Below are 27979 nucleotides of genomic sequence, written 5' to 3'. Positions count from 1 at the left end.
CAAATTTGAGGTTTTTCTAATGCAACACATAAATCTTCAACCTTTGTTCAACATTTGATTTTAAATCACTAGCTCCCAACCACTTTAATTAGAATTCTTCAATAGGGAGAAAGACTATTCACATATGTAAACAACAATTGGTTTCTTTTTTCATCTCTTCATTAGAAAACAGGGCAACCATCACCAGCCACAACACCCTTGGCAGTTGGGCAACTAGCGAAGGGACACCTATCAAAATTATTTCCCCACCAATTGAGGCTAACTTCCTCCATTCCCAAGAAAAAGTATATAAGCACAGCCATAAAGGCAAGGCCAGCATCAAATGCCCCCGAAAGAACATAGTTGTGACGTTGCCACCAGTCTGGCTTATACCTATAAACAACAAATCCAGAGAGAGAGCCCAAAAGAATCCAACTAGTGTAGTTGACAGCAGTAGCTGGTGGCATGGATCCGGTGGCACCTATCAAGACTGGCATGTTGACGAGTCTAATCCACTTTTGGTTAGGGAAGGCCTTAGTTGCCAACCAGACAATAATAGGAGCAACTGCTCCACCTAGGAAGAACCAATTGATTGCCTGGTATGTCCCCAAGTTTCCAAAGATTCTTCGAGGACTGACCAAACCCCATATAACAGATGCAGCATAAAACGTTCTATTACTTGGGCAACTCCACACGGAGGTTTCGTCCATACATATGTTAGGGATGGTTTCTATTAGCCACCATGCTGTGCTATTAGGTACACCAACCCAGAGATAAGGGTTCCAACAAGGCAACAACCTAAGAAAAGGTCAAAAACTATTAATAATACTGCCATGCAATAGAGAAAGCAACAAGTTTGAAGGGATATAAAAATAACTGACTTGCACCATGAACATTGTTCTAGGAGGGATTTTCATGTAGTGGCCAAGTTTGAAGTCTTGCAAAAAGGTTACAGCTTGTGCCATACTTATGTACCCATACGTCTTGAAGAGCACATTAGCAACTGGATATCCGGGGTACATATACCCAATTACATACTCAGTAATGATGTTTAAGCCTGGTGTCTGTCATAAAAGTTTTTTTTTTTAAGATTAGAAATGTAAACCGATAGGTACAAAGTAATTTGATAATGACTATTATACCTTGCATGTAATAAATTATTATGATTATTTTGGACCAAAGGCTTTCTTTTGTTGTATGGAAATGAAGTCTCCTAGCTAAAGGCACAATAAGATAACATAAATCTTTAGAAAATAATTAAAAAGAGAAAAAAGCATTAAGAGAGAACAAGCTGAAGTGCTTCAAGATAGTTGTTATAGCTAAATAATTAGATGGCAACATTTTTGTCTTCTCATGAACTATCTAGGTGAAATTTTGGATTCGAAGAGGACTTCAAAAGATTAATGATCTATGAAAAGAAACTACCTGATTTGTAATAGCAGCGATGATTCCAATTGGAAGAGTGAAGAAAAAGGCGATGCCACATGCAAGTAAAACACCCCACCACGGCAATTGAAGCTGGTCTTTGTAATATTCGCAGGCAAATAAGGACAAGCCCATGGTAATGGTTGCTATAAGAATGATCACAAACCACAACTCAGTGACTTGCTTGTACTTCCTCATGAGTTTGGTGTGTATATCCATTGTTTTCTCTAGAAAACTTGATTTGCTTTGCTCCCATATATATATCTCTGCATTCAACAGCCAATAATAAACTTCAACGCACTACCTCAGTTGGGATTTAAAAGAAGATTCACATGATAATATAATGTACATTCAACGTCAAATGTGCATGTCATTATTGATAACAATAGAAAAACAGAGCATCATTTACAGTTAAAGGAAGAAGATGGTTAAGCACGTATTGGACTCATACACACGTGTGAACCACTAAATTAAACTATGTCGTTTCAGTGTGGGTGAGAGTTAGTTATAACTTGTGTGATTCTGGTATGGCACGTGTCTGTTCAATCCCAATCAGTTCAAGCTTCAGAGATGGCGGGAAATTCTGTTACAAGTTAGTTAGGATTGTTAGAAAGTTCTGGATCCTATTTTATGCGTGTAAATTCATTTATATATAAGTGAGATGTATTGTATTTCATTTCATTCAAAAAAATCATAATTCAGTTTTCTCTTCTCTGATATTCTCAATTCTCTCTCTCTCTGATTTTCCTTTTCTTTTCCTTGCTTCTTTTCTCTTTCACGCATCTCTGCAATTCTTACTTGTTTCTTCAATTATTTACCTTCCATGGAACAGTGCAACATGTACAACTAAAGCGGCAAGAGATGCGAAACCAACACCATAAGTCATTGAAAAAAATGTGCTGATGTATAGAGGCCCTTCACGGCTATAGGCGTCGGTGTCAAAGTGAAAATTATTATTAATGATTAATGAAATATTGTACTCCTGGCCAGTCGAGCTGAAGAGATCCTGAGAATAAATTGGGAAGGTTTTGGCACTGAAGACATTGAGCCAATAACAAATGGGAGTCAAAATGTACACAACAAAAACATATCCCATAGCAACATTTGCTGTGGCAAACCATGGATAGGGGTGTCAATTCGGGTTAGTGTGTCGGGTTCGTGTCGTGTCAAGGTAAGGGTATTCGACTAAATGGCTCAACCCTAACCCGACCCATTTAATAATCGTGTCATGATCCTTCAACCCTAACCCAACCTGTTAATAAGACGGGTTGACCTGACCCAACCCATTTGACACGCTTAGTAAACGAGTTGTGTTAGGTTGACATGAATGTAACACAATTCATTTCAACTTGCATAAAATTAAATATAACATCCATCTAGAAATAATTTTTTTTACATTCTAAAACAGTGGTGCATACACTTCAAGTCTTCAACCCACATTCAAAATAATATAGTTCAATAAAAATATAATATTCATCTAGAAATAATTTCTTTACACTCCAAAAGAAGTGCATACACTTCAACCCAAATTCAAAAGAACAAAGTTTAACAAAAATAAAATAACATAGTTCAACAAAAATATAATATCCTTGAAACTCTGCAAATACTAAGTATCAATATTGAAAGAATTTGAGCAAACAGTAGACTAATCCTAACTATGATCACGATTATCATCCATAGATTCTTTGTTGATGTTCAAATTCATAACATCTTCCACAAGCTCATCCAATTTTATTTGTGCAAGTTCTATGCCAAAAAAAAAAAGAAAAAAGAAAAAAAAAAAGGTATTAGTAGTTCTAGGGTTTGTAAAGTTTCAATTTCCAATTGTATCCCTTGTAAATTTTTGTAATTACTCACTTTTCTTTTTAAATTTAAAATATATGTCGGATATAAAAGGTATTTGACAAATCTAAAATAAAATAAATATTTATTTGTTATATGAGTTAAACGGGTTGTGTTAAGTGGGTCATTTCGGGTTGATACAAATAAATTGGCGTGTCAAACGTGTCTATTGCGGGTTACACGGGTTGACTCGCTTATGACATGTTTCTTATCGTGTCGCTTTCGAGTCGACCCGTTTATGACCCAAACCCATTAAGACCCAACCCTAACTCGAAAAAACACGTGTCGGGTTCGTGTCGTGTTCACGGGTTGGGTCGAACATTGACACCCCTAACCATGGACTTGCAAGTGGGCTTCCAAGGTAGGAAGAGATGGTGGCCCAATCAAGCCCAAAAGCAAAAAGTCCAAGTCCACTAAGACCAGAACCGAGTTGTTGGGCCAAAACAGATTTGGGGGATGTCCAGCATATCCAAGAAAGGGTAGTCAACATTTGAAAGAGATAGCCTGGGAAGATATAGTAAGCAAAGCTGCAGATGACTGCAATAAAAAAGAATTGGGTTGGCGTTACTCCACCTTTCTTATGTTTTTCTTTCTCGTGTAGAGCCCTGAAGCAGCAAATGGATTGCTTGATTAGTTTCAAAGGCAACTTAATAAGCTCAAAAATAACAATAGTAAAGGAACCCAACTTGGCTTCACAGCTCGTTGAGGCGATCAGTGGCGGAGCCAATTGATGACCAAGGGGGGCCTGGTGCCCCCCCCCCCCCCCCCAAATTTTTTGAAAAAAAATGATTTTTTCTTAAAATATCTTAAATAATTTGATAATTTCTAAATAATCTTATCATTTTGTCCTCCCATACCTGACAATATACATACATATTTAAGAAAGTCTAAAAATAAACATAATTTTCATTTAAATAAAATACAATCTATAAATATATATATATCAACAAATTACAATAATTAAACATTCATTATCCTTAAAATGAACACATATGTATTTTAACAATTATCTCAATAAATAAAAGGGAAAAAATTGAGTTATGAAGTATTGTATATTACCACCAAAAAAAAAAAAAAAATTATATATGGCCCCCCCAAAGATAAATTTTTGGCTCCGCCATTGGAGGCGATAACTCTTTATTTTATTTATTTTTTTTTATTTTTTATTTTTGGGTGGGGAAGAAATTGAGGTTATAACTTGTGAGCGGTAGACAATTACATTACTTTTATTATTCAAAGAATCCACAACAAAATGGTATTCCATTTCAACTTGTAAAGTTAAAAAATTGAAAAGTGCCATGTTCACAACATTTTTACAATAAATCATAATTGACAAAATGTTACAATTGGTAACTAGTGTTAAAAAAGTAATTTTAATAGGGAAATTAGATTAAAACTAGTAATAACTTGCTACTTAAAATTTCTTGTAAAAATGTTTAGACATACCATTACTCCAAAAATATCTACAATAAAAAAAAAAAAAAAAAAAAAAAAAAGGAAACCCATTTGTTTCTTCTCCTTTTTTTTTTTTTTTTTTTTTTTTTGGTTACAAAATTTTGGCAATTTTTCAAAAACTTTCGGATTCAGTCTCTTTTTATATATTATTCATCCCAGATCTATTGTTGAATTTGGCAATTTCATCTATAAAAGCATTCACATCAGCCTCAAGGTAATTTTAGTCAAATTTGACCTCAAAATCACACGTTTACTATAGCTAAGGTACTATTTACAGATAATTACATCAACCTCAATACTCTATAATTATTCTATTTAATTATTAATTTTTTCTCTATCTAATAATTTTTGAGGAGAAAGCTATGCAAGAATCGAAGAAAAAGAGAGTGGCAAAGGGAGAGAGAAATTAATTTACAAATTTTGATAGATGAATAGTGGCTTAATAGTTAATATTTGTATTGAGAATTTGAGACTATTGTACATAAATTAGTTTGGTGGAGGGTTTATTGAGGCTAAAGCAAGGGTGATTTTGTGAGTTTCTTTATTTTTCTGGCTAAACATTTGGTCTATTGAGTCTAATGTAAGTGGTCAAATATATATTAATTCTTAGATGAGTAAAAGAAAATTGTCCAATAAAAGAGTAACATGTTTAAATCTCAAACAAGGTTTAATGAAACTTTAATTATCTGGGTAAATATTTGGCCAACTCAGTTAAAGTTAAAATAAAAATAAAAATTGAAGGACAATAAATATTTGACACTTTGATGCATGGATAGTGGATACCATCAACATGAGCCCGAAGGATTTTAAGTTACCTGAGAGAGAGAGAGAGAGAGAGAGAGAGAGAGAGAGAGAGAGAGAGAGAGAGAGAGAGAGAGAGAGAGAGAGAGAGAGAGAGAGAGAGAGAGAGAGAGAGAGAGAGAGAGAGAGAGAGAGAGAGAGAGAGAGATATTTGATTTGTGTGTTTTGGATACCTTAGTTTAATTGGTTTATTTATGTTAAAACGTTTTATTAGGGGAGAGAGGGGGGGGGGGTTGGGTGGTTGGAAAGAAAGTTAAAAAACCTTCATTTCTTTCATGTGAGTCATCTTCAATTTTAAGATGTTTCAAAGTATGATTTCTTTGGAAAATAGATGTTAATATTTATACACACCCAAACTAATATAAAATAAATAAAAAGAAGAAGAAGAAGAAGATATAATTGTTAGAATTATGTAGTTAAATGATTAAATTTATTATATTTCAATATCTTAACCTTTTTTCACCTTAAGTTTTTAGAAGAATTAGTAATTTAATATAGTATCAGAGCAGGAGGTCCTGAGTTCAATCCCTATCTCCTCCACTCTACCTTCCATTTGAATTCTCACGTGTTAAGCCTCATCTATTAAAAGGTATTTTTGGCTATCACTTGAGGGGGAGTATTAATGATTAAATTTACTATATTCCAATAGTTTAAGCTTTTTTAGTTTAAAGTTTTGGGAGAATCAATAATCTATATATACATTAAAAGCCAAAACTGAGAGAAAATTTAATTAGATTTCTAATTAGATTTCAATTAGAGTCAAATTTTGCACCACATGTCCCATCTAATCTAAATTTTAAAATTTTTTGTGCCAAGTGAGGTAATTCAATGTAAAAATTAGATTTCAATTAGAGTTTAATTTTGGGCCACATGTCCCATTTAATCTAAATTTTTTAATTTTCTTGCCAAGTGAGTTAATTCAATGTAGTGAGTTAATTCAATGTATAAAACAAGGAGTTCAATATAAAAAAACCATAAAATAAACCTAATCATATATCTAAATCTATATATGGTTTTTTTTTTTTTTTTTTTCGGAGAAAGAAATCTATATATGATTTAGATATATGTATGACCCATTTTTTTGGATAACTAAAAATAATTCAAATTTATAAATTATTTATGTAATATACCATGAATATATACGGTCCATTACTAACTAGGTAACACACACACACACACAAAACCAAAGCTTAAATAAAATTCAATTAGAATCAAAATTGAATTTTTCTTTTATTAGCTTTTTATACAAATTAATTTTTTTAGATTTTTGCTATTGTTTTTACTCTAAGCTAATGAGCATTTTTTTATTATACTATTTCTATTTAGATACGAAGATCTTGGACATAATAAATTTTAATTAAGTTGAACAATCCCATCCACCTATTTTCATTCAATTTAGGAGATATTATTGAACCAATTTATTCTTTTATTTTGTGTTGTATTTAGTAGAATTTTATGGACAGTGATTGTGAATTGATATTGTATATGTAGTATCCAATAATGATTTTCAAAATTATATACATAATAACAGTGTAATGAAAAAATTAGCATAACTAATATAATGAAAATTGTAAGGAAAAATCATTTTAGTACCTCCAAATTTCCTGGTCAAATTAATCTCCTATATGTTTAATGACCTAAGCTAACATCAATAATAATATGTTTAATGACCTAAGCTAACATCAATAATAGCACTACTATAATTCACCATTCCCGCGTGTATACATGAGTTACATACTAATTTAATAATAATATGCACATTTACTATCAAAATTAGTGAAATTACCTGAACAGTGAAACTTGAACCAAATTCACTGGCCACCACATTGCCACCAGTTCCACCAGGTACCTCCTATATATCCCAGCCCATTAAAACCCCAATACCTAGAGGGTGTTTGGATTGGCCTGTTTTGAGTTACATAACTCAAAAACCTTAACTCAAAACTCAAAATCCATGGGACCCACCAATTGAAATATTGTTTGGTTTAGTTTCCAGTTCTTATATCTCAAAATTTTGAGTTTTGAAAATGAGAAATGAGAACTCCTCAGAAGTTGTTTTCAATTTTTGAATTATGAGTTTTGTGGCATTTTTCGTAAATAATCGCAAATGTGTGGGACCCTCTTTAGTGCATGATCACATCATCCTTAGAGCCGTTGGAAGCTTTTGCTGTGCCAAATGCTCCAGCTTTAGTTCGGCCTCTGTTTTCCTCTCTTCTCTTTACTCCGCTAACTCTCCATTTACTCCATTTACAATTTTACACCTTCATTTACTACTTCTCCATTAACACCTCTCACCCACCTCTACCAACATACCATTATTTCAAACTTTTGCCTTTCTTTTATTGCTCAGACCTCTCACTTGTTCCATTTTTTCACAAGCCACTCTTAACCCAGCACAAAGCGAGATGAAGAAGGAGTCTTAGCTAGAAACAAGCACACCCCGACACATCCGATACCGGTGCCGACTCCGATTTTAGAATCCAACCTCTGCCCAGGTGACTGCGTTTTCTCTCTCTCCCTCCGTAAACCCACCTTGTTCTCTTTTATGTTCCTCTAAATTTCAATGTTTGTATTTCAAAGTTTTTGTTCAGGTGCTCTGTTTTGATTTTGTTTGTGTTTCATTGTTTTTTTCAATTTCTCTAAACATTGATGGGTTTTGTAAAATAATGAAATTTGTGTCTGATGGGTTTTGTAAAAAATTTGTGTCTGATGGGTTTTGTAAAATAATCAACTTTGTCTGTGATGAAATGTGGACTGAGAAACTTTGATTCGGGTATATGTTATGGGTTATTGTATGGGTCAGCACTGGTTTATGCTAAAAATCCAATCTTTTTGTGACTTTGTTTGCCATTGTGTGTGCTAAGTCTTCAATAAATATTTTGTTGCTTTTGTCTCCCTTCTTTTCTTTATATTGATGGTTTATCAGAAATTTCATATTTTGAAGCACTCCTTTATAATCACTTGAAGGGACTCTGTGTGTGATTTATTATAAATTCAATATCTATGGTCATTTCTTCTGGACAAAAGTGGCTGCTTTCTTTCTAATAACAAAGTGTACAACTGGGTTTATTCTTTCTCTTGGATCAGATTGAGTCATCACTTTTATTTTGTAACTTTGTTTTGTAATAATTCTATAAAGCTTGAGGTTCTGTCTACTTGAGGTTGCATCCTCTGGATTTGTTATGGATCTCACTTTCTATACATAATTCTGGAAGACAAATTTTGTTTGATCTTTCAAAAGGCCAAAAGGACCCACATTGACATATTTTTAAAACCTATGATCTATAAATTAACACATTGTTGTGTTGGGATATTTGTATTAGATGGCTCATGAATCACAAGAGGTGGATGACAAATTGTGGCCTCCCCACATTGAACAAATTTTCATTGAGATTATGTTGGATGAACAGCTTAAAGGGAATATGGAAAATGGTGTGTTTAAGACCCCTATTTGGGAATCTATTACCAAGCAGCTTAATACCCAAACTGGGAAGAATTTCCTGACTAAGAAGGTGATTCAAAAGCATAATAGGCTAAAGCAAAAACAACGAAAGTGGGGGCAATTGTTGAATCATACGGGGTTAGGGTGGGATGAGTTAACACAAACTGTTACCGGTTCTGAAGAAGTGTGGGCAAATGTGGTTGTGGTATGTTCTTTATTCCATCTGTTGTTTACATATCTCTATTAACTTCCTAGTTGTCTTTCGTATGTCATATTGTTTGATGTCAATTTGTTTTGTTCTTTTTAGGGAGATCCAAAAGCACCATTGTTACGGAAGAAGGGCTACCCCCACTATGACAAACTAAGGCAACTATTTGCCCCTACCTGATTATGAGCATCGTCGCCATTGAATTTGGAAATATGTGATGGTTTTTTATGTATTGTGGAGTATTTTGTTGGGTTGTTGGTGCCATTACTCCACCTGGCTGTCTAGTGCCCTATATGGGTTGTAATATTATAGTTATGAACTTGTACAATTCCGTTTTAGGCTAGGTGACACCTATTCACTAACTACAATGTATATGATGCATCTTTTGGATGATATGATGCATTATGTTGATGTTATTTAGGGGGTCAGTATATATCTTCATTGTCAAAGCCTTGTTGACAATGTATTTTGTAACTTATATATTATTCCTATAATTTGACAATGGAATATGTTATATCATCTTTATGTTAATATTCAAATGTTTATTTGTGTATATATATATATATATATATATATATTGCTTCTTGGATATGTAAACAAATTAGATTGTTTACAATACACATGTTATGTCAAAGCATTGTTGATAATGCACAGATTATTTATGTATTTGATATATATATGAAAGTTCAAAAACATGTACAAAACACCTTTGAAAGTTTAGACCCCCAAATTACAACTTAACCAATTCAAGCAATATGTCAAACAACTAGTGTGCGGAAACTTAACATATGCTATAATATGAAATTGGTTAAAAACTATCTAAGCCAAAACAGAATAAAATCCACAGCAGATAATATAATGGCAAAGATAGAGAGGAAGGAAGATGCAAACACAAAGACAACACGCGATGTGTTATCGAAGAGGAAACCGAAGCCCTCGGCGTAAAACCTCTCCGCCGCCCTTCAAGCGGTAAACAATCCACTAGAAAATACAGTTGGGATACAAGGACAGCAATAGACCCTCCAAGCCTAATCTACCCAGTGCACCTAAGCCCTCCAAGCTTCTTGCTCCAACGAGGTTGCACCGAACCTTTTTCTTTTCTAGCTTCCCGGATTCCGCTACTAGACCGTAGCATCAACCAATGAAGATTGGTTCCTTCCTAATTGCTTCCCAGAAATCCAAACAACTGTCTCACAGTGATGATGATGGTGAGAACCAAGTTGGGTATAATACCTCTCAAGAATTTGACAATGGAGAGGAAGAGAGTTGAGGAATTTGAAGAGACTCTAAGGTAGAGATTGTGGGTGAAACAATCTGGTTTTTCTTTAGGGTTTCTCTCTCAAAATTCTCTCTGGAAGCTCTCTTTCAATCGTGGGTAAAAGGGGTATTTATACTGGAGTGGGAGAGGAATGTGAAACGTCAGGTTTTACAAAACAGGGATGGCTCGCGGCTTGACTAAGTCGCGAGATCCAGTCGCGAGTTAACAGTATGGCCAGTTGTCCTGTTTTGTCCTGTAGTGCTCCAGCTAGCATGACTGTTCATCTTCCAGCATGCTTGGCACGTGTGCTGCTTCTGGCGGTTTGCAGCCGCGAGTCACCCGCGAGTCCCAGCCGCGACTCTCTGTTTTCTTGCACACTCTTGAGCAATCTTCACTCTATCTCACTTACTACCCTTACAACAAACCCACCTAAATACAGGGTTACTAAATGCTGAATTACAAGCAAATTTGGCACGGAATAAAACCAATTAGATGGTTGAATAAATTCAACCCTACAATCTCCCCCTTTGGCTATTCCATGACAAAACCCTAAAACAGACTCTAGACTTAACATGTGAGTTGGGAACAGTTGAGCAAAACTCACTCACACCTAACTCTAGAAGCTGTGAAGCACTTGAATCATATGAACATAATACTCCTGAAACACAACAATACACCATGATCATTGTAAGCAGAAAATTATAAATGCATATGAAACAGGCAATATGTGATCAAGCAAAGATGGAGTTAAGAAACAGGCCATGGCTTGATCAACCAAGTGAACACCACAAGGTAGTGATCACAGTGCTCATTCACACTTGGAATGAACACAAGGACATACAAGTTAACAAGCACAAGGCAAGACACTTGTATGCTCAACACTCAACCAATGCATAACACACAAGGTATATGCATCTAGGAACAATCCTACAAGGGCACAAGAGTGACAGTACATAAACCAAAATGCAGAACATTTAGATTAAAGTACTGATTTTAACATAGCATAAAGGCTGCATTAAGCAAGGTACATACCATAAAGCCTACAAACTATGCATAAAACAATAACCCTAAAAGCTTACAAAAGCACATGGGTACAAACACAAAAACATCCTGAATAACATCATCAAAATATATTAAATTTTAAACCAAGAGTATAAGTAAAGAGTTAGAAACAACTATACACCAAAAACACAGTGTCTCAAAAAAAATAAGCATATATAAACAAAGTTTCTGATTTTGATAACTTTGACAACTCCCCCTTAACACATTACTCCCCCTTAAGATTTGCTTTTCTGCTTTTCATCATCAATGACATCTCCCTCTTTTTGACCGGAATGGCCAAAGGGTCACTGGTTATGCTGAGTGGTGAAGCTGTCAAGTTTTGCAGACAATACATCAATCTGGTCCTGCATGGCTCTCATCCTGTTAGAGTGCTCAGTCTGGACTTCTCTGATCCCATCAAGTTGTTCCAGAATGATTTGGAAAGCATCTGGAGGTGTATCTGAAGAAGTTGATGCTCTAGACCTTTTGCCACTCCTCCTGGGTGTTGAGGTTGATGCATGCCCTGCTGCCTCTGCTTCAGTCTCCATTGGGACACCCTCTCCTTCATCACCTTCATCTTCTTCTCCTGGAAGCCTAACACTTATCCTTTTGCAGGTAAGCTTGTTAATTGCAGAGGGTGTGGACATGGGACTGATGTCTTGAGGGATTGGAACACCCTTCCTTCTAAAAATTCTCATTAGCAAACTGGGAAAGATCAATTTTGGCCTAGAGGTTGTTCTTGTCTCATCCACAATGGTGTCATATATGTGGGAACTTATGTCTATGAAATTCTTTTCTTTGAGATCCATCAGAAAAACTGCTCTAGCACAATTGATTGTAGTCAATTTCTTAATGGGATAGAGGTTAAACATCATGATTATTGTTAGACACCTCATGTCCACTGGAAAGGCAGTGGTATTCAAACATTTCCCTTCTCTCTGCCCACTTATCCTTTGTTGAACTGTTTCAATAGAAACACTCCTATCCTTGTAATTGATAAATTCCTCATCTTCTAATCCTTCAAGCCCTAGTACATCATCTATGACATGTGCATCCAAAATGAATTCTTTACCTCTAACCCAGCAACTTAACTCATTCTCCTTTATCACAGCATTTGAGTAAAATTCCCTAATCAGGGGTTCAGACACAACAGGGAAATCACTCAGAAGCTTTTCCCATCCTCTTCCTTCAAAACAGCTGGGGATAAAGGTTTGTCTTAAGTCCTCCAAATCTACAAATCTTTCTTGAATAATTCCTGCATTCAAGAAGTTATCCTTGTATCTCTCAAAGTGATGAACTGACCTAAACAGTTTAGAATCCATTTTCAATCTTTTGTCAGCCTTCTTTGCAGTAGATTTCTTCTTCGGAGGTGAGGGAGCCATCTGTGAACAATCAGAAAAGGCCACAACAGCATAGAACAATATATGTGCAGAACCAGTCAGTACCATGTAATTAACAAAGAGATATCATCCATACAAATGAACTTTGAACACTTAAACAATAAGCTACTTAGATCAATCACATGGATAAACCAAGCCTAAGATAGGAAACACATGAACAACATGGAGAAACTATCCTAAAGGCAGATATATGTCATTGAGACATATAATGGAAAAAAATGATATGACACACAATCAGTATTTTGAGACTCACAGAAGCTCCCAACAGATTAACACAATAGAACAAGCACATTCAGCACAGTAAAAACACACAATATCCAACGGAACATTTTGAAATAACACAACAGCTCAAGATCAGATAAAATAAAAGACACACTAAGCTAAGCACAGGATGAAGACCAAAAAGGAAACGACTACCATCAACACAAACTTTAGCAACAGCATCCGCAAGCTAAGCATGAACAAAGAACAATGGCCAAAACACAAACCCATTTCTAAATCAAGAACATATGCGAAAGATCTAAGGGAAAAAACACAAAATCAAGTAGAAATGAGTTCAAAATTGAAAACCCATACCTGAGACTTGAAGAATTCGAGCAAAAAGTATGCAACAATGGAGAATGGAAATGGGAGCACGGAGTGTTTGGAAAGGAGATAGTTTAGAGAGAAGATGAACAGTCACAAAAGTTCGAGGGAAAACTGAAAAGAGGTTTAAAAACTGCTCCTGTTTCTGCCAAACACGTGATTTTCGCGACTTGATTAAGTCGCCACACAGTCGCCAGCTCAAGCCGCCAAAGCACTTAAGAACAAAAATTTGAAAATTTTTCTAAGTGTTTTTCGCGACTAGAAAGTCTACCCGCGAGTGAGTCGCGAGCTGAGCTGCGAAAATCTCTGAGTGAACCTCGCGACTGGACCTTCCACTCGCGAACAAGTCGCCAAAAATGACCAGCGAAGATGCGACTGAGGCTCGCGACTTGACATACCCGCGACTGAGCCGCCAAAACAGGGCAAAACTGGATTTTTGAAATTTTCAGATTTTTCAAACAAAATACTTTCCAAAAACACCTAAAACACTCAAAAATCTTTTTGTGCTTGAATTAACAAAGATTGAGCATGTGAAAACACATTTCATCAAGTACAATCACACAAATGAATATGGCATTTATTGAACATAAACTTGTGTGTTATGTGTGGATATCAACAATGAGATAGTCCTTTGTCTAATGTGAAGCTTCAATGATCGATTCAACCAAGGCATACACAATTAGCACTAGATCATGTGACCTATCTCAATTATAGAAATATGTATATATGACCTCCCATAAAACTTGATAACATGACTTGGAGTTTTACATTTGACTCCACTTTTAATCATAACATTTGATCTTTTTGATCTTTTGAGGCAATCACCTCTCATTGTGAGAGTGATATTTGACATTTCACTTTAATGAACAAGCCTTTGGCTTTTTGAATAAACATTCACTTTAATATAAGGTCGCTTACCCTTTTTCCTAGTCGAATACTAGAATGTGCGACAGGTTTTTGCAGCTCAATATCTCTTTACATTTGGAGATTTACATTTGGTGAGCTCTTTTTAGCAAAACAAAAATAAAGAGTGGGAAGATATATAGACACAAGTCTATGCATGTCTCAAGATTAACATAACCATTCACTAATCATTCATGACAAGTTTGAAGATCTATTTACAACAATCACATAGATTTCAAGATTTTTCCCACAGTGATATAAGTGCATGAAAACAAGCAATGCTCGAAAATGCACAAAGCCATTAGCACAAAGGTACAAGACAAAACAAGTTTTGAGACAAAACAAGTTTTGAGACAAAACAAGTTTTGAGACAAAACTCAACAAAGTCAATTAAACTTTTTGATTTTCTAATTTTTTATGTGATTATTGGATTTTTGACACAAGAAACAAAAAGATTGATAAAACAAAATTAAAAATATTCACAAGTAGACAAGCAAACAACCAACATCAAAAACAGCAAGCAAACCAAACAAACATAGTCACAAAGCATAGGAAGTATTAATGCATGGACATGTTGTAATGCTTATGCATGAGTACCCTTTTTCACCCACACGTCACTTGCGTTTGGGGTGATTTCCTTATAGGATTGGGTACGGGAGTTAGGGCTTTCAAACCTTCGTGAGAAGCTTTCCAAGCAGTTGGTGAATGCACCAATCATCTTCATCACGTTCATCATTCCGGGATCTCCATTTTGATCTCTAGATTGATCACCTGCCCAAATTCTCCTATCATTTCTGGGTCCTCCTGACCTTTGAGGAGTTGCACTGTTCTTTGCTCTCAGCTTTTGGCAATTTGGTCGAGTATGCCCTTGAAGTCCGCAATAATGGCACACATAAGTTCCTCTAGGACCTCTTTGTGGTCGTGGACGTGACTTGGCACGAGATTCAGACCTGCCCACAGACTGATTACGGGGATTCAGTATCCATTGGTTCACCACATTCTTCTTCTCCTCCACCTCGAGCTTCTCACCAGTAAGGTCAGCTACAACTGGATCTTTGGCCTTTACAAACTTCACTTCTTTAGTGACATTTCCAGATGAACTACTTCCTCCGGTATATCCCAATCCGGATTTGTCTGAAAAGCTCTTTTGAGATGATATAACATCATCTAGCTTCTTGGTGGTGACCCTCTCTATTTTAGCATTCGCTTGCACAACCTCATTCTCAAGAAATCTCACTTTTGTGTAAGCTTCGGACAACTCACCATTCAGTGTTTCTATCTCACATTTGGCCTCCCTATATCGAATTAGGAGACTTTTGTAGTCCTCCTCAGCCTTCTTCATTTTTCTCACAGCAGCCTTGGCCACCCTTGTGTACTCACCCGACTTCTCCAAGAGTGAGTTATAATTCTCTTGAAGATTTGCTGTGCTTTCATCTTCTTCAGCATCTGATTCTTCAACAATTCCTAGTGATTCATCATCACTATGTTCTCCAAGGTCTCGTACAAGCAGATTCAACTCATCTGAAGACTCAACATGAGCAATAGTCATAAAAGCCGAATAGTTCCCATCTCCATCACAGCTCTCTTCAGATTCTGAGTCAGACGAATCCGAGTCACTCAAGGTCGTGGCATACACTTTACCTTTCGATTTCAGATAATTCGGACATTCCTTCTTAAAGTGTCCATGCCCGTTACATTCGAAACAAGTGACACCTTGTGTGGGTTGGGATTCTTTTCCATCTTTCTTTTTGAATTCCCTCTTCTCCCTTCCAGAACTTTGGAATTTTCTTTTATCATCAAATTTGCCATTATTTTTGAATTTCAAGAACTTTCTGAAATTTTTGACAAGGTACGCAACATCTTTGTCAACCACATCTTCTCCCGATGAGTCATGATCTTCCACCTTCTCATTAATGGTCTTTAGAGCAAGAGATTTACTCTTCCGTTGATTGGGCAGCGACATCTCATAAGTCTGCAGAGAACCAACTAGCTCCTGTACTTTGATGTCATCAAGGTCCTTGCTCTCTTCAATTGCTGTCACTTTAGCACGAAAACTTTCCGGCAATGATCGAAGGATCTTCCTTACAATCTTTGAGTCCTCCGTTTTCTCCCCCAAGTTGAACTTACTTACCACCACCTCATTTAGCTTCCCATAGAAAGAGTCAAAAGACTCATCCTCACTCATTTTGAGCTCCTCAAACCGAGTGGTCAGCATTTGCAACTTGGTGTCTTTCACTTTCTTCGTGCCTTCATAGGTGGTTTCCAAAATCTCCCATACTTCTTTGGCAACGGTAATATGAGAAATCCTGTGAAATTCATCTGGAGACACACCACAGAAAATAGCATTGAGTGCTTTACTGTTAGCATTAGATGCAGCAAGTGCTGCCTTATCCCATGTGGATTTGGCTGCCTCAGGTATGGTCCAACCAATCTCAACAGCATCCCAAACGGATTCATCAATAGAACACAGAAAAACTCTCATGCGAACCTTCCAAAAAGCATAATTACTACCATCAAAATATGGAGGTGCATTTAGGGATTGAGACCTATCCATCTCAAAAGGGAGTCAAAGATCACACAATGGTAATGAAACCAATAGCAGTGTACCCGCTCTGATACCAATTGAAAGTTCAAAAACGTGTACAAAACACCTTTGAACATTTAGACCCCCAAATTACAACTTAACCAATTCAAGTAATATGTTAAACAACTAGTGTGCGGAAACTTAACATATGCTATAATATGAAATTGGTTAAAAACTATCTAAACCAAAACAGAATAAAATCCACAGTAGATAATATAATGGCAAAGATAGAGAGGAAGGAAGATGCAAACACAAAGACAACACGCGATGTGTTATCGAAGAGGAAACCGAAGCCCTCGGCGTAAAACCTCTCCGCCGCCCTCCAAGCGGTAAACAATCCACTAGAAAATACAGTTGGGATACAAGGACAGCAATAGACCCTCCAAGCCTAATCTACCCAGTGCACCTAAGCCCTCCAAGCTTCTTGCTCCAACGAGGTTGCGCCGAACCTTTTTCTTTTATAGCTTCCCGGATTCCGCTACTAGACCGTAGTATCAACCAATGAAGATTGGTTCCTTCCTAACTGCTTCCCAGAAATCCAAACAACTGTCTCACAGTGATGATGATGGTGAGAACCAGGTTTGGTATAATACCTCTCAAGTATTTGACAATGGAGAGGAAGAGAGTTGAGGAATTTGAAGAGACTCTAAGGTAGAGATTGTGGGTGAAACAATCTGGTTTTTCTTTAGGGTTTCTCTCTCAAAATTCTCTCTGAAAACTCTCTTTCAATCGTGGGTAAAAGGGGTATTTATACTGGAGTGGGAGAGGAATGTGAAACGTCAGGTTTTACAAAACAGGGGTGTTTCGCGGCTTGACCTCGCGGCTTGACTAAGTCGCGAGATCCAGTTGCGAGTTAATCGTATGGCCAGTTGTCCTGTTTTGTCCTGTAGTGCTCCAGCTAGCATGACTGTTCATCTTCCAGTATGCTTGGCACGTGTGCTGCTTCTGGCGGCTTGCAGCCGTGAGTCACCCGCGAGTCCCAGCCGCGAGTCTCTGTTTTCTTGCACACTCTTGAGCAATCTTCACTCTATCTCACTCACTACCCTTACAACAAACCCACCTAAATACAGGGTTACTAAATGCTGAATTACAAGCAAATTTGGTACGGAATAAAGCCAATTAGATGGTTGAATAAATTCAACCTTACAATATATATATATATATACACACATATACTGGTCCCAATGTGTATGTGAAGATATCACTATTAAAGCAATTAAGGCCTCTTTATTTATGTATTTGATATATATAAATAAATATATATATATATATATTTCAATAATGCTTTTTGTCTCTCATCTTCATTTGGTTTTTGTCAATACTTAGTATATGTCCATGAAGGACAGATTTTTTTCCCTTGATGAAAGAGCAAATTTGATACCACAAAGAAGGCTCAATATAGATCAAAGAATCTGAAACAACAAAAAGTCATAGTGAAAGTTCAAAAACGTGTACCAAAACACTTTTGAACGTTTAGACCCCCAAAAATTAACTTAACCAACACAAGCAATATGTCAAACAACAAGTGTGCGGAAATTTAACATATGCTATAATATGAAATTGGTTAAAAAACTATCTAAGCCATAACAAAATAAAACCACAGCAGATAATGTAAAGGCAGAGATAGAGAGGAAGGAAGATGCAAACACAGAGATAACACCCGATGTGTTATCGAAGAGGAAACCGAAGACCTCGGCGAAAAACCTCTCCGCCGCCCTCCAAGCGGTAATCAATCCACTAGAAAATACAGTTAGGATACAAGGACAGCAATAGACCCTCCAAGCCTAATCTACCCAGTGCACCTAAGCTCTCCAAGCTTCTTGCTCCAACGAGGTTGCGCCGAACCTTTTTCTTTTCTAGCTTTCCGGATTCCGCTACTACACCGTAGCATCAACCAATGAAGATTGGCTCCTTCCTAACTGCTTCCCAGAACTCCAAACTACTGTCTCACAGAGATGATAATGGTGAGAACCAGGTTTGGTATAATGCCTCTCAAGGATTTGACAATGGAGAGGAAGAGAGTGAAGGAATTTGATGAGACTCTAAGGTAGGGATTGTGTGTGAAACAATCTTGTTTTTCTTTAGGGTTTCTCTCTCAAAATTCTCTCTGGAAGCTCTCTTTCAATCGTGGGTTAAAGGGGTATTTATACTGGAGTGGAGAGGAATGTGAAACGTCAGGTTTTTCCAAAACAGGGGTGGCTCGCGGCTTGACCAAGTCGCGAGATCCAGTCGCGAGTTAACCGTATGGCCAGTTGTCTTGTTTTGTCCTGTAGTGCTCCAGCTAGCATGACTGTTCATCTTCCAGCATGCTTGGCACGTGTGCAGCTTCTGGCGGCTTGCAGCCGCGAGTCCACCCGCGAGTCCCAGCCACGACACTCTGTTTTCTTGCACACTCTTGAGCAATCTTCACTCTATCTCACTCACTACCCTTACAACAATCCCACCTAAATACAGGGTTACTAAATGCTGAATTACAAGCAAATTTGGCACGGAATAAAGCCAATTAGATGGTTGAATAAATTCAACCTTACAATCTCCCCCTTTGGCTATTCCGTGACAAAACCCTAAAACAGACTCTAGACTTAACATGTGAGTTGGGAACAGTTGAACAAAACTCACTCACACCTAACTCTAGAAGCTGTGAAGCACTTGAATCATATGAACATAAACTCCTGAAACACAACAATACACCATGATCATTGTAAGCAGAAAATTGTAAATGCATATGAAACAGGCAATATGAGATCAAGCAAAGATGGAGTTAATAAACAAACCATGGCTTGATCAACCAAGTGAACACCACAAGGTAGTGATCACAGTGCTCATTCACACTTGGAATGAACACAAGGACATACAAGTTAACAAGCACAAGGCAAGACACTTGTATGCTCAACACTCAACCAATGCATAGCACACAAGGCATATGCATCTAGGAACAATCCTACAAGGGCACAAGAGTGACAGTACATAAACCAAAATGCAGAACATTTAGATTAAAGTACTGATTTCAACATAGCATAAAGGCTGCACTTAAGCAAGGTACATACCATAAAGCCTACAAACTATGCATAAAACAATAACCCTAAAAGCTTACAAAAGCATATGGGTACAAACCAACAAATACCTGAATAACATCCTCAACATATATTAAAGTTTAAACCAAGAGTATAAGTTAAGAGTTAGGAACATCTATACACCAAAACACAGTGTATCAAAATCATAAAAACCATAAGTTTAGACGATAAGACTAAAAACAAAAGTATGACAAAAGTACGTGTGTACTCCCCCTATCACTATGCACACTTCCCTTTGAACTTTTCTCCCCCTTACTGAATGCTCTCCCCCTTTTTGTCACGAATAGCTAAAGACTCTCGTCCAACTTTCGTTGAATCTCATCTAGCTGATTCTCCATAGTCTCGAGGCACATTTGGACATGGTTGTTTGTGGAGTAGAGAAGTGCCACAAGCTCATCAACACGTTTCTGAATATGCTCAAGTACACTGTCAACTCTGTCAGTATGAGAAGCAGTTTGTGCTTGCGGAATACCAGCCGGTGAAGCTTCAGGAACAGCACGAGATGCAGAAGTGGTATGTGCAGGAGTCTCTGAGTCAGGGGCAAATGAAGTAACCGGAGAGATGTGAGCACTTCTTGGTGATTTGGAGGAGTGACTTCTGCTCGCTTGAAGAGTGAATAAGGAAATGGGACGTTGACGAGTCAACATTTTACCATCTGCAAGAGGAGTAATGCCTGCACTAAGAATGAGTTTCATGACGAGACTGCAAAATGGAATGATTCCTCGAGCTGTAGATCGACACGCGGTCTTCCTCAAGTTGTAGTAGATGTGAGCACATATATCAATGGGGGCTCCGGTAATGAGATCACACAGAAATATAGCTCTCCCAAGATTGATGAATGTAGTGTTGGACAGTGGGTAGAGATTGGTGAACATGATCAACTTCAGTGTGGTCAGCTCAGGTGCAAACTTTGCGGTGCTGATGGAAGTTCCTGCACTGGATACCTCATGATCGTGTCCTAGGATTTGTAAAATTTCTCCAACCTCTGGATTTCGTTCATCATAGGGAGTAAAATTCACATTCGGAGGTCTGGTGATGCCGAGAAGATCTGCGATGGAGTCTGGGGTAACACTAAACTCTGTTCCTCTGACCCAGAAAATGAGGATAGGTCCAAGATCAGTTGCATTGGAGAAGCATTCTTTGACCAGCTCATCCATTGGATCATCAAAGTTTCCGAACAAGTTTGCCCAGTCTCGTTTCTCAAAGATTCGAGGGATGAAAGTAGTCCCTAAGGTGTTGAACTCTACTACCCGCTCCACTATAGTTGTTGACTTGTCAAACACATTTGAGTAGGCGTGTGAGTTAAGGGGAACTCTGAATCTATCCTCATTGGGATCTTGAGATGCTTGAGATGATAGACGAGTCCTTTTAGCAACTGGTGTTGCTGGTTCGTCAGCAACAATGTCTTTACCCCTGGAAGATCGACGAGACATCTGCAAGAGAACAGGCCAACAGAAAAGAACCAAGCAACAATACCCCACAAAAGATTGTCAACAAGATTCAGTGTAAACAATATTTCAATATAAAAACCCAGACTGAAGATAGTGCAGACCCAACCAAAACTACCAACAATACACAGAAGCACAAACTAATATGTGCATCAAACTTGGTGAAAGTGCACCAAGACAAAGATAGACATCACAACAGACAAAACTGTCATTGAGACAGGTTAACATGACCATGATATGCAATAAGATACAGCATATGAACATTTAGAGCAGATAACATAAATCACTCCATCAGAGACATGAACATGGGGAAAATATTTCAATCATGAAGAAACCAAACATCCACACTGGAGCACGTGGTTGAGAAACATACATTATGTTATCATAACAACTCAGTGACCAAAACCAAACACCAACATCAATATTCAGGCAAGTGTAATAAGTAAGTCAAATAGACACCAAACCCATTTCAGAAAAGATTCTCAGATTCAATAATAGGCAAAAATCAGAACAATGAAATACACATTGTGACTGCTCAGCATGAAAACAGGTGAGAACAATATCAAACAAGACACTCCATACCCATTACACATAGAGATAAGTATAACGAATACAATACCAGACCAAACAGTAACAGAAGTATGCAGGAAAAAGAAAATGAGATTGAGAAGACAAAACCCATACCTTTTCTTGATGATTTGGAGAAGAAACGAAGCACCAAAAGGGTTTGACAAATGGATTCACAAAGTGTTTGGAAGGAAAAAAATTTTAAAGAGAAGATGAACAGTTACAAAAGTTCGAGGGAAAACTGAAAGAGGTTTAAAAACTGCTACTGTTTCTGCAAAACACGCGATTTTCGCGACTGGATTAAGTCGCCACACAGTCGCCAGCTCAAGCCGCCAAAGCACTCAAGAACACAATTTTGAAAAATTTTCCTAAGTGTTTTTCGCGACTGGAAGGTCTACCCGCGAGTGAGTCGCGAGCTGAGCCGCGAAAATCTCTGAGTGAACCTCGCGACTGGACCTTCCACTCGCGAACAAGTCGCCAAAAATGACCAGCGAAGATGCGACTGAGTCTCGCGACTTGGCATACCCGCGACTGAGCCGCCAAAACAGGGCAAAAACTGTATTTTTAAAATTTTCAGATTTTTCAACAAAATACTTTCCAAAAACACCTAAAACACTCAAAAGTCTTTTTGTGCTTGAATTAACAAAGATTGAGCATGTGAAAACACATTTTATCAAGTACAATCACACAAATGAATATGGCATTTATTGAACATAAACTTGTGTGTTGTGTGTGGATATCAACAATGAGATAGTCCTTTGTCTAATGTGAAGCTTCAATGATCAATTCAACCAAGGCATACACAATTAGCACTAGATCATGTGACCAATCTCAATTATAGAAATATGTATATATGACCTCCCACACAACTTGATAACATAACTTGGAGCTTTTCATTTGACTCCACTTTCAATCATAACATTTGATCTTTTTGAACTTTTTGAGGCAATCATCTCTCATTGTGAGAGGGATATGTAACATTTCTCTTTGAAGAACAGGCCTTTGGCCTTTTTGAATGAAATATCACTTTTAATATAAGGTCGCTTACCCTTTTTCCTAGTCAAATACTAGAATGTGCGACAGGCTTTTGCAGCTCAATATCTCTTTTCATTTGGAGATTTACATTTGGTGAGCTCTTTTTAGCAAAAACAAAAATAAAAAGTGGGAAGATATATAGACACAAGTCTATGCATGTCTCAAGATCAACATAACCATTCACTAATCATTCATGACAAGTTTGAAGATCTATTTACAACAATCACATAGATTTCAAGATATTTCCCACAGAGATATAGGTGCATAAAAACAAGCAATGCTCGAAAATGCACAAAGCCATTAGCACAAAGGTACAAGCCAAAACGAGTTTTAAGACAAAACTCAACAACGTCAATCAAGCTTTTTGATTTTCTAATTTTCTATGTGATTTTTGGATTTTTGACACAAGAACCAAAAAGAATGATAAAACAAAGTTAAGAAATATTCACAAGAAGATAAGCAAACAACCAAAATAAAAAAAAACAACAAGCATACCAAACAAACATAGTCACAAAGCATAGGAAGTATTAATGAATGGACATGTTGTAATGCTTATGCATGAGTACCCCTTTTCACCCACGCGTCACTTGCGTTTGGGGTGATTTCCTTAAAGGATTGGGTACGGGAGTTAGGACTTTCAAACCTTCGTGAGAAGCTTTCCAAGCAGTTGGTGAATGCACCAATCATCTTCATCACGTTCATCATTCCGGGATCTCCATTTTGCTCTCTAGATTGATCACCTGCCCAAGTTCTCCTATCAATTCTGGGTCCTCCTGACCTTTGAGGAGTTGCACTGTTCTTTGCTCTCAGCTTTTGGCAATTTGGTCGAGTGTGCCCTTGAAGTCCGCAATAATGGCACACATACGTTCCTCTAGGACCTCTTTGTGGTCGTGGACGTGACTTGGCACGAGATTCAGACCTGCCCACAGACTGATTACGATGATTCAGCATCCGTTGGTCCACCACATTCTTCTTCTCCTCCACCTCGAGCTTCACACCAGTAAGTTCAGTTACAACTGGATCTTTGGCCTTTACAAACTTCACTTCTTTAGTGACATTTCCAGATGAACTACTTCCTCCGGTATATCCCAGTTCGGATTTGTCTGAAAAGCTCTTTTGAGAAGATATAACATCATCTAACTTCTTGGTGGTGACCCTCTCTATTTTAGCATTTGCTTGCACAACCTCATTCTCAAGGAATCTCACTTTAGTGTAAGCTTCGGACAACTCACCATTCAGTGTTTCAATCTCGCATTTGGCCCCCCTATACCGGATTAGGAGACTTTTGTAGTCCTCCTCAGCCTTCTTCATTTTTCTCACAGCAGCCTTGGCCACCCTTGTGTATTCACCCGACTTCTCCAAGAGTGAGTTATAATTCTCTTGAAGATTTGTTGTGCTTTCTTCTTCTTCAGCTTCTGATTCTTCAACAATTCCTAGTGATTCATCATCACTATGTTCTCCAAGGTCTTGTACAAGCAAATTCAACTCATCCGACGACTCAACATGAGCAATAGTCATGAAAGCTGAATAGTTCCCCTCTCCATTACAGCTTTCTTCAGATTCTGAGTCAGACGAATCTGAGTCACTCAAGGTCGTGGCATACACCTTGCCTTTCGATTTCAAATAATTAGGACATTCCTTCTTAAAGTGTCCATGCCCGTTACATTCAAAACAAGTGACACCTTGTGTGGATTGGGATTCTTTTCCATCTTTCTTTTTGAAATCCCTCTTCTCCCTTCCAGAATTTTGGAATTTTCTCTTATCATCAAATTTTCCATTGTTTTTGAATTTCAAAAACTTTCTGAAATTTTTAACAAGATAGGCTACATCTTTGTCAACCACATCTTCTCCCGATGAGCCTTGATCTTCCACCTTCTCATTAATGGTCTTTAGAGCAAGGGATTTACTCTTCCGTTGATTGGGCAGCGACATCTCATAAGTCTGTAGAGAACCAACCAGCTCCTGTACCTTGATGTCGTCAAGATCCTTGCTCTCTTCAATGGCTGTCACTTTAGCACGAAAACTTTCCGGCAGTGATCGAAGGATCTTCCTTACAATCCTTGAGTCCTCCGTTTTCTCCCCTAAGTTAAACTTACTGACAACCACCTCATTTAGCTGCCCATAGAAAGAGTCAAAAGACTCATCCTCACTCATTTTAAGCTCCTCAAACCGAGTGGTCAGCATTTGTAACTTGGTGTCTTTCACTTTCTTCGTGCCTTCATAAGTTGTTTCCAGAATCTCCCATGCATCTTTGGCAATGGTAATGTGAGAAATCCTGTGAAATTCATCTGGAGACACACCACAGAAAATAGCATTTAGTGCTTTACTGTTAGCATTAGATGCAGCAAGTGCTGCCTTATCCCATGTGGATTTGGCTGCCTCAGGTTTGGTCCAACCAATCTCAACAGCATCCCACACGGATTCATCAATAGAGCATAGAAAAGCTCTCATACGAACCTTCCAAAACGCATAATTACTTCCATCAAAATATGGAGGTGCATTAAGGGATTGAGATCTATCCATCTCAAAAGGGAGTCAAGGATCACACAAATGGTAATGAAACCAAACAGCAGTGTACCCGCTCTGATACCAATTGAAAGTTCAAAAACGTGTACCAAAACACTTTTGAACGTTTAGACCCCCAAAAATTAACTTAACCAACACAAGTAATATGTCAAACAACAAGTGTGCGGAAACTTAACATATGCTATAATATGAAATTGGTTAAACAACTATCTAAGCCATAACAAAATAAAACCACAGCAGATAATGTAAAGGCAGAGATAGAGAGGAAGGAAGATGCAAACACAGAGATAACACCCGATGTGTTATCGAAGAGGAAACCGAAGACCTCGGCGAAAAACCTCTCCGCCGCCCTCCAAGCGGTAATCAATCCACTAGAAAATACAGTTGGGATACAAGGACAGCAATAGACCCTCCAAGCCTAATCTACCCAGTGCACCTAAGCCCTCCAAGCTTCTTGCTCCAACGAGGTTGCGCCGAACCTTTTTCTTTTCTAGCTTTCCGGATTCCGCTACTACACCGTAGCATCAACCAATGAAGATTGGCTCCTTCCTAACTGCTTCCCAGAACTCCAAACTACTGTCTCACAGAGATGATAATGGTGAGAGCCAGGTTTGGTATAATGCCTCTCAAGGATTTGACAATGGAGAGGAAGAGAGTGAAGGAATTTGATGAGACTCTAATGTAGGGATTGTGTGTTAAACAATCTTATTTTTCTTTAGGGTTTCTCTCTCAAAATTCTCTCTGGAAGCTCTCTTTCAATCGTGGGTTAAAGGGGTATTTATACTGGAGTGGAGAGGAATGTGAAACGTCAGGTTTTTCCAAAACAGGGGTGGCTCGCGGCTTGACCTCGCGGCTTGACCAAGTCGCGAGATCCAGTCGCGAGTTAACCGTATGGCCAGTTGTCCTGTTTTGTCCTGTAGTGCTCCAGCTAGCATGACTGTTCATCTTCCAGCATGCTTGGCACGTGTGCAGCTTCTGGCGGCTTGCAGCCGCGAGTCCACCCGCGAGTCCCAGCCGCAACACTCTGTTTTCTTGCACACTCTTGAGCAATCTTCACTCTATCTCACTCACTACCCTTACAACAATCCCACCTAAATACAGGGTTACTAAATGCTGAATTACAAGCAAATTTGGCACGGAATAAAGCCAATTAGATGGTTGAATAAATTCAACCTTACACATAGGAGGACTGGAAAGAATCTAAAACAACAAAGAATCTGTACACAATATTTTCCCTTTTCACAAACTTGGAAACTGGCAAAACAGAAGGACTTGTTATAAGAAAAGAAAAAAGCTCAGACCTTTCTCTTAGGTTCGGCGTGTGTGTGTCTGTGGAGATAGGAAGACAAAACAGTATTGGGTGAAAGGAGAGAGAAGAGGACACGCGGGAGAGAAAACCAACCTTCTGACCTGTGCAGGCTGTGGGCTCCACCAAAAAGTGAAAAAATTGAGGACTCAGATGTGGGGCACGGTTTTGAGATATTGGAGCCAAACAATTTTTTTAAGTTTTGGGTTTTGAGTGAGATAGAGTTTTGAGAAATGAGTTATGTTTTTGAGTTATGTGTTTTGAGTTATAAGTTTTGAGTTTTGAGATACTTCAAATCCAAACGACCTCCTAATATTCAAAAATCAAAATCCATCAAACCTCTAATAACAAAACATAAGAAAATTGAACTTTTAACTTAAAAAGGTTCCCAAAGTAAATTGATAAAAGAGGAAAAAGTCTTCGAAATTTTTTAAATTATCCTACTCTAACTTATCATATGACGGTTGTATGTAGTTTTAGTTCTAAGAATTTTTTAATAAATTATATTGAAAAATATAACTTCAAACATGCCTGGAACCATACTTTGCCGAAGGACAGAATAATAAGAAAAACTAATTAACCTGTGTTGTTGTGACAACTAGGAAGGACACAAAGAACGTGATGTGCTTATGATAGAAAACCTTGACTGAAGTAACAATTAAAATGGCGTAGACAGTCCCAGCTCCTGCGTTTGCAAAGATTGTAATAAGAACATGTTCTTTGAGATTGAAAGGACCAGGGTTCAACGTGAATTCCAAGCGAGTCCCCTTGAATAACACACGGTCTGTGATTCTTGCAGCCATTAGTTTGCCAAGAGGGACCACGGCTATTTGAGCTGAAATGGCCGAGACTGTGAGAGGCTCTCTGCGGAGCCCAAAGAACTGGTTTAGGAAAGATAGGAGGACACATGAGAGGGTTCCTAAGACCCACATTCGGAAAGTGAGAACTGCGAGTGACTCGTCGTCTGTGGTGGATACTGTTAGAGCAACTTGTTTCACAGGCGAGTTTCTCTTCTGGTTCGTGTTCTCCATTAGCCATGTATGTGGAATTGTTGGGTTCTATTTCCATGGCTTGTGATGAATTTCCGCTCATGGAGTTGT

General features: G+C 37.8%; 1 pseudogene; it reads right to left on the bottom strand.

The window, feature by feature from the left end:
- Positions 1–14: 14 nt before the first annotated feature.
- Positions 15–27971, bottom strand: LOC126713250 (oligopeptide transporter 7-like; annotated as a pseudogene).
- Positions 27972–27979: the final 8 nt, after the last annotated feature.

Source organism: Quercus robur, chromosome 2 (genome assembly GCF_932294415.1).
Source record: "Quercus robur chromosome 2, dhQueRobu3.1, whole genome shotgun sequence".
Lineage (NCBI taxonomy): Eukaryota > Viridiplantae > Streptophyta > Magnoliopsida > Fagales > Fagaceae > Quercus > Quercus robur.
This window is presented reverse-complemented; position numbering and strand designations above follow the sequence as displayed.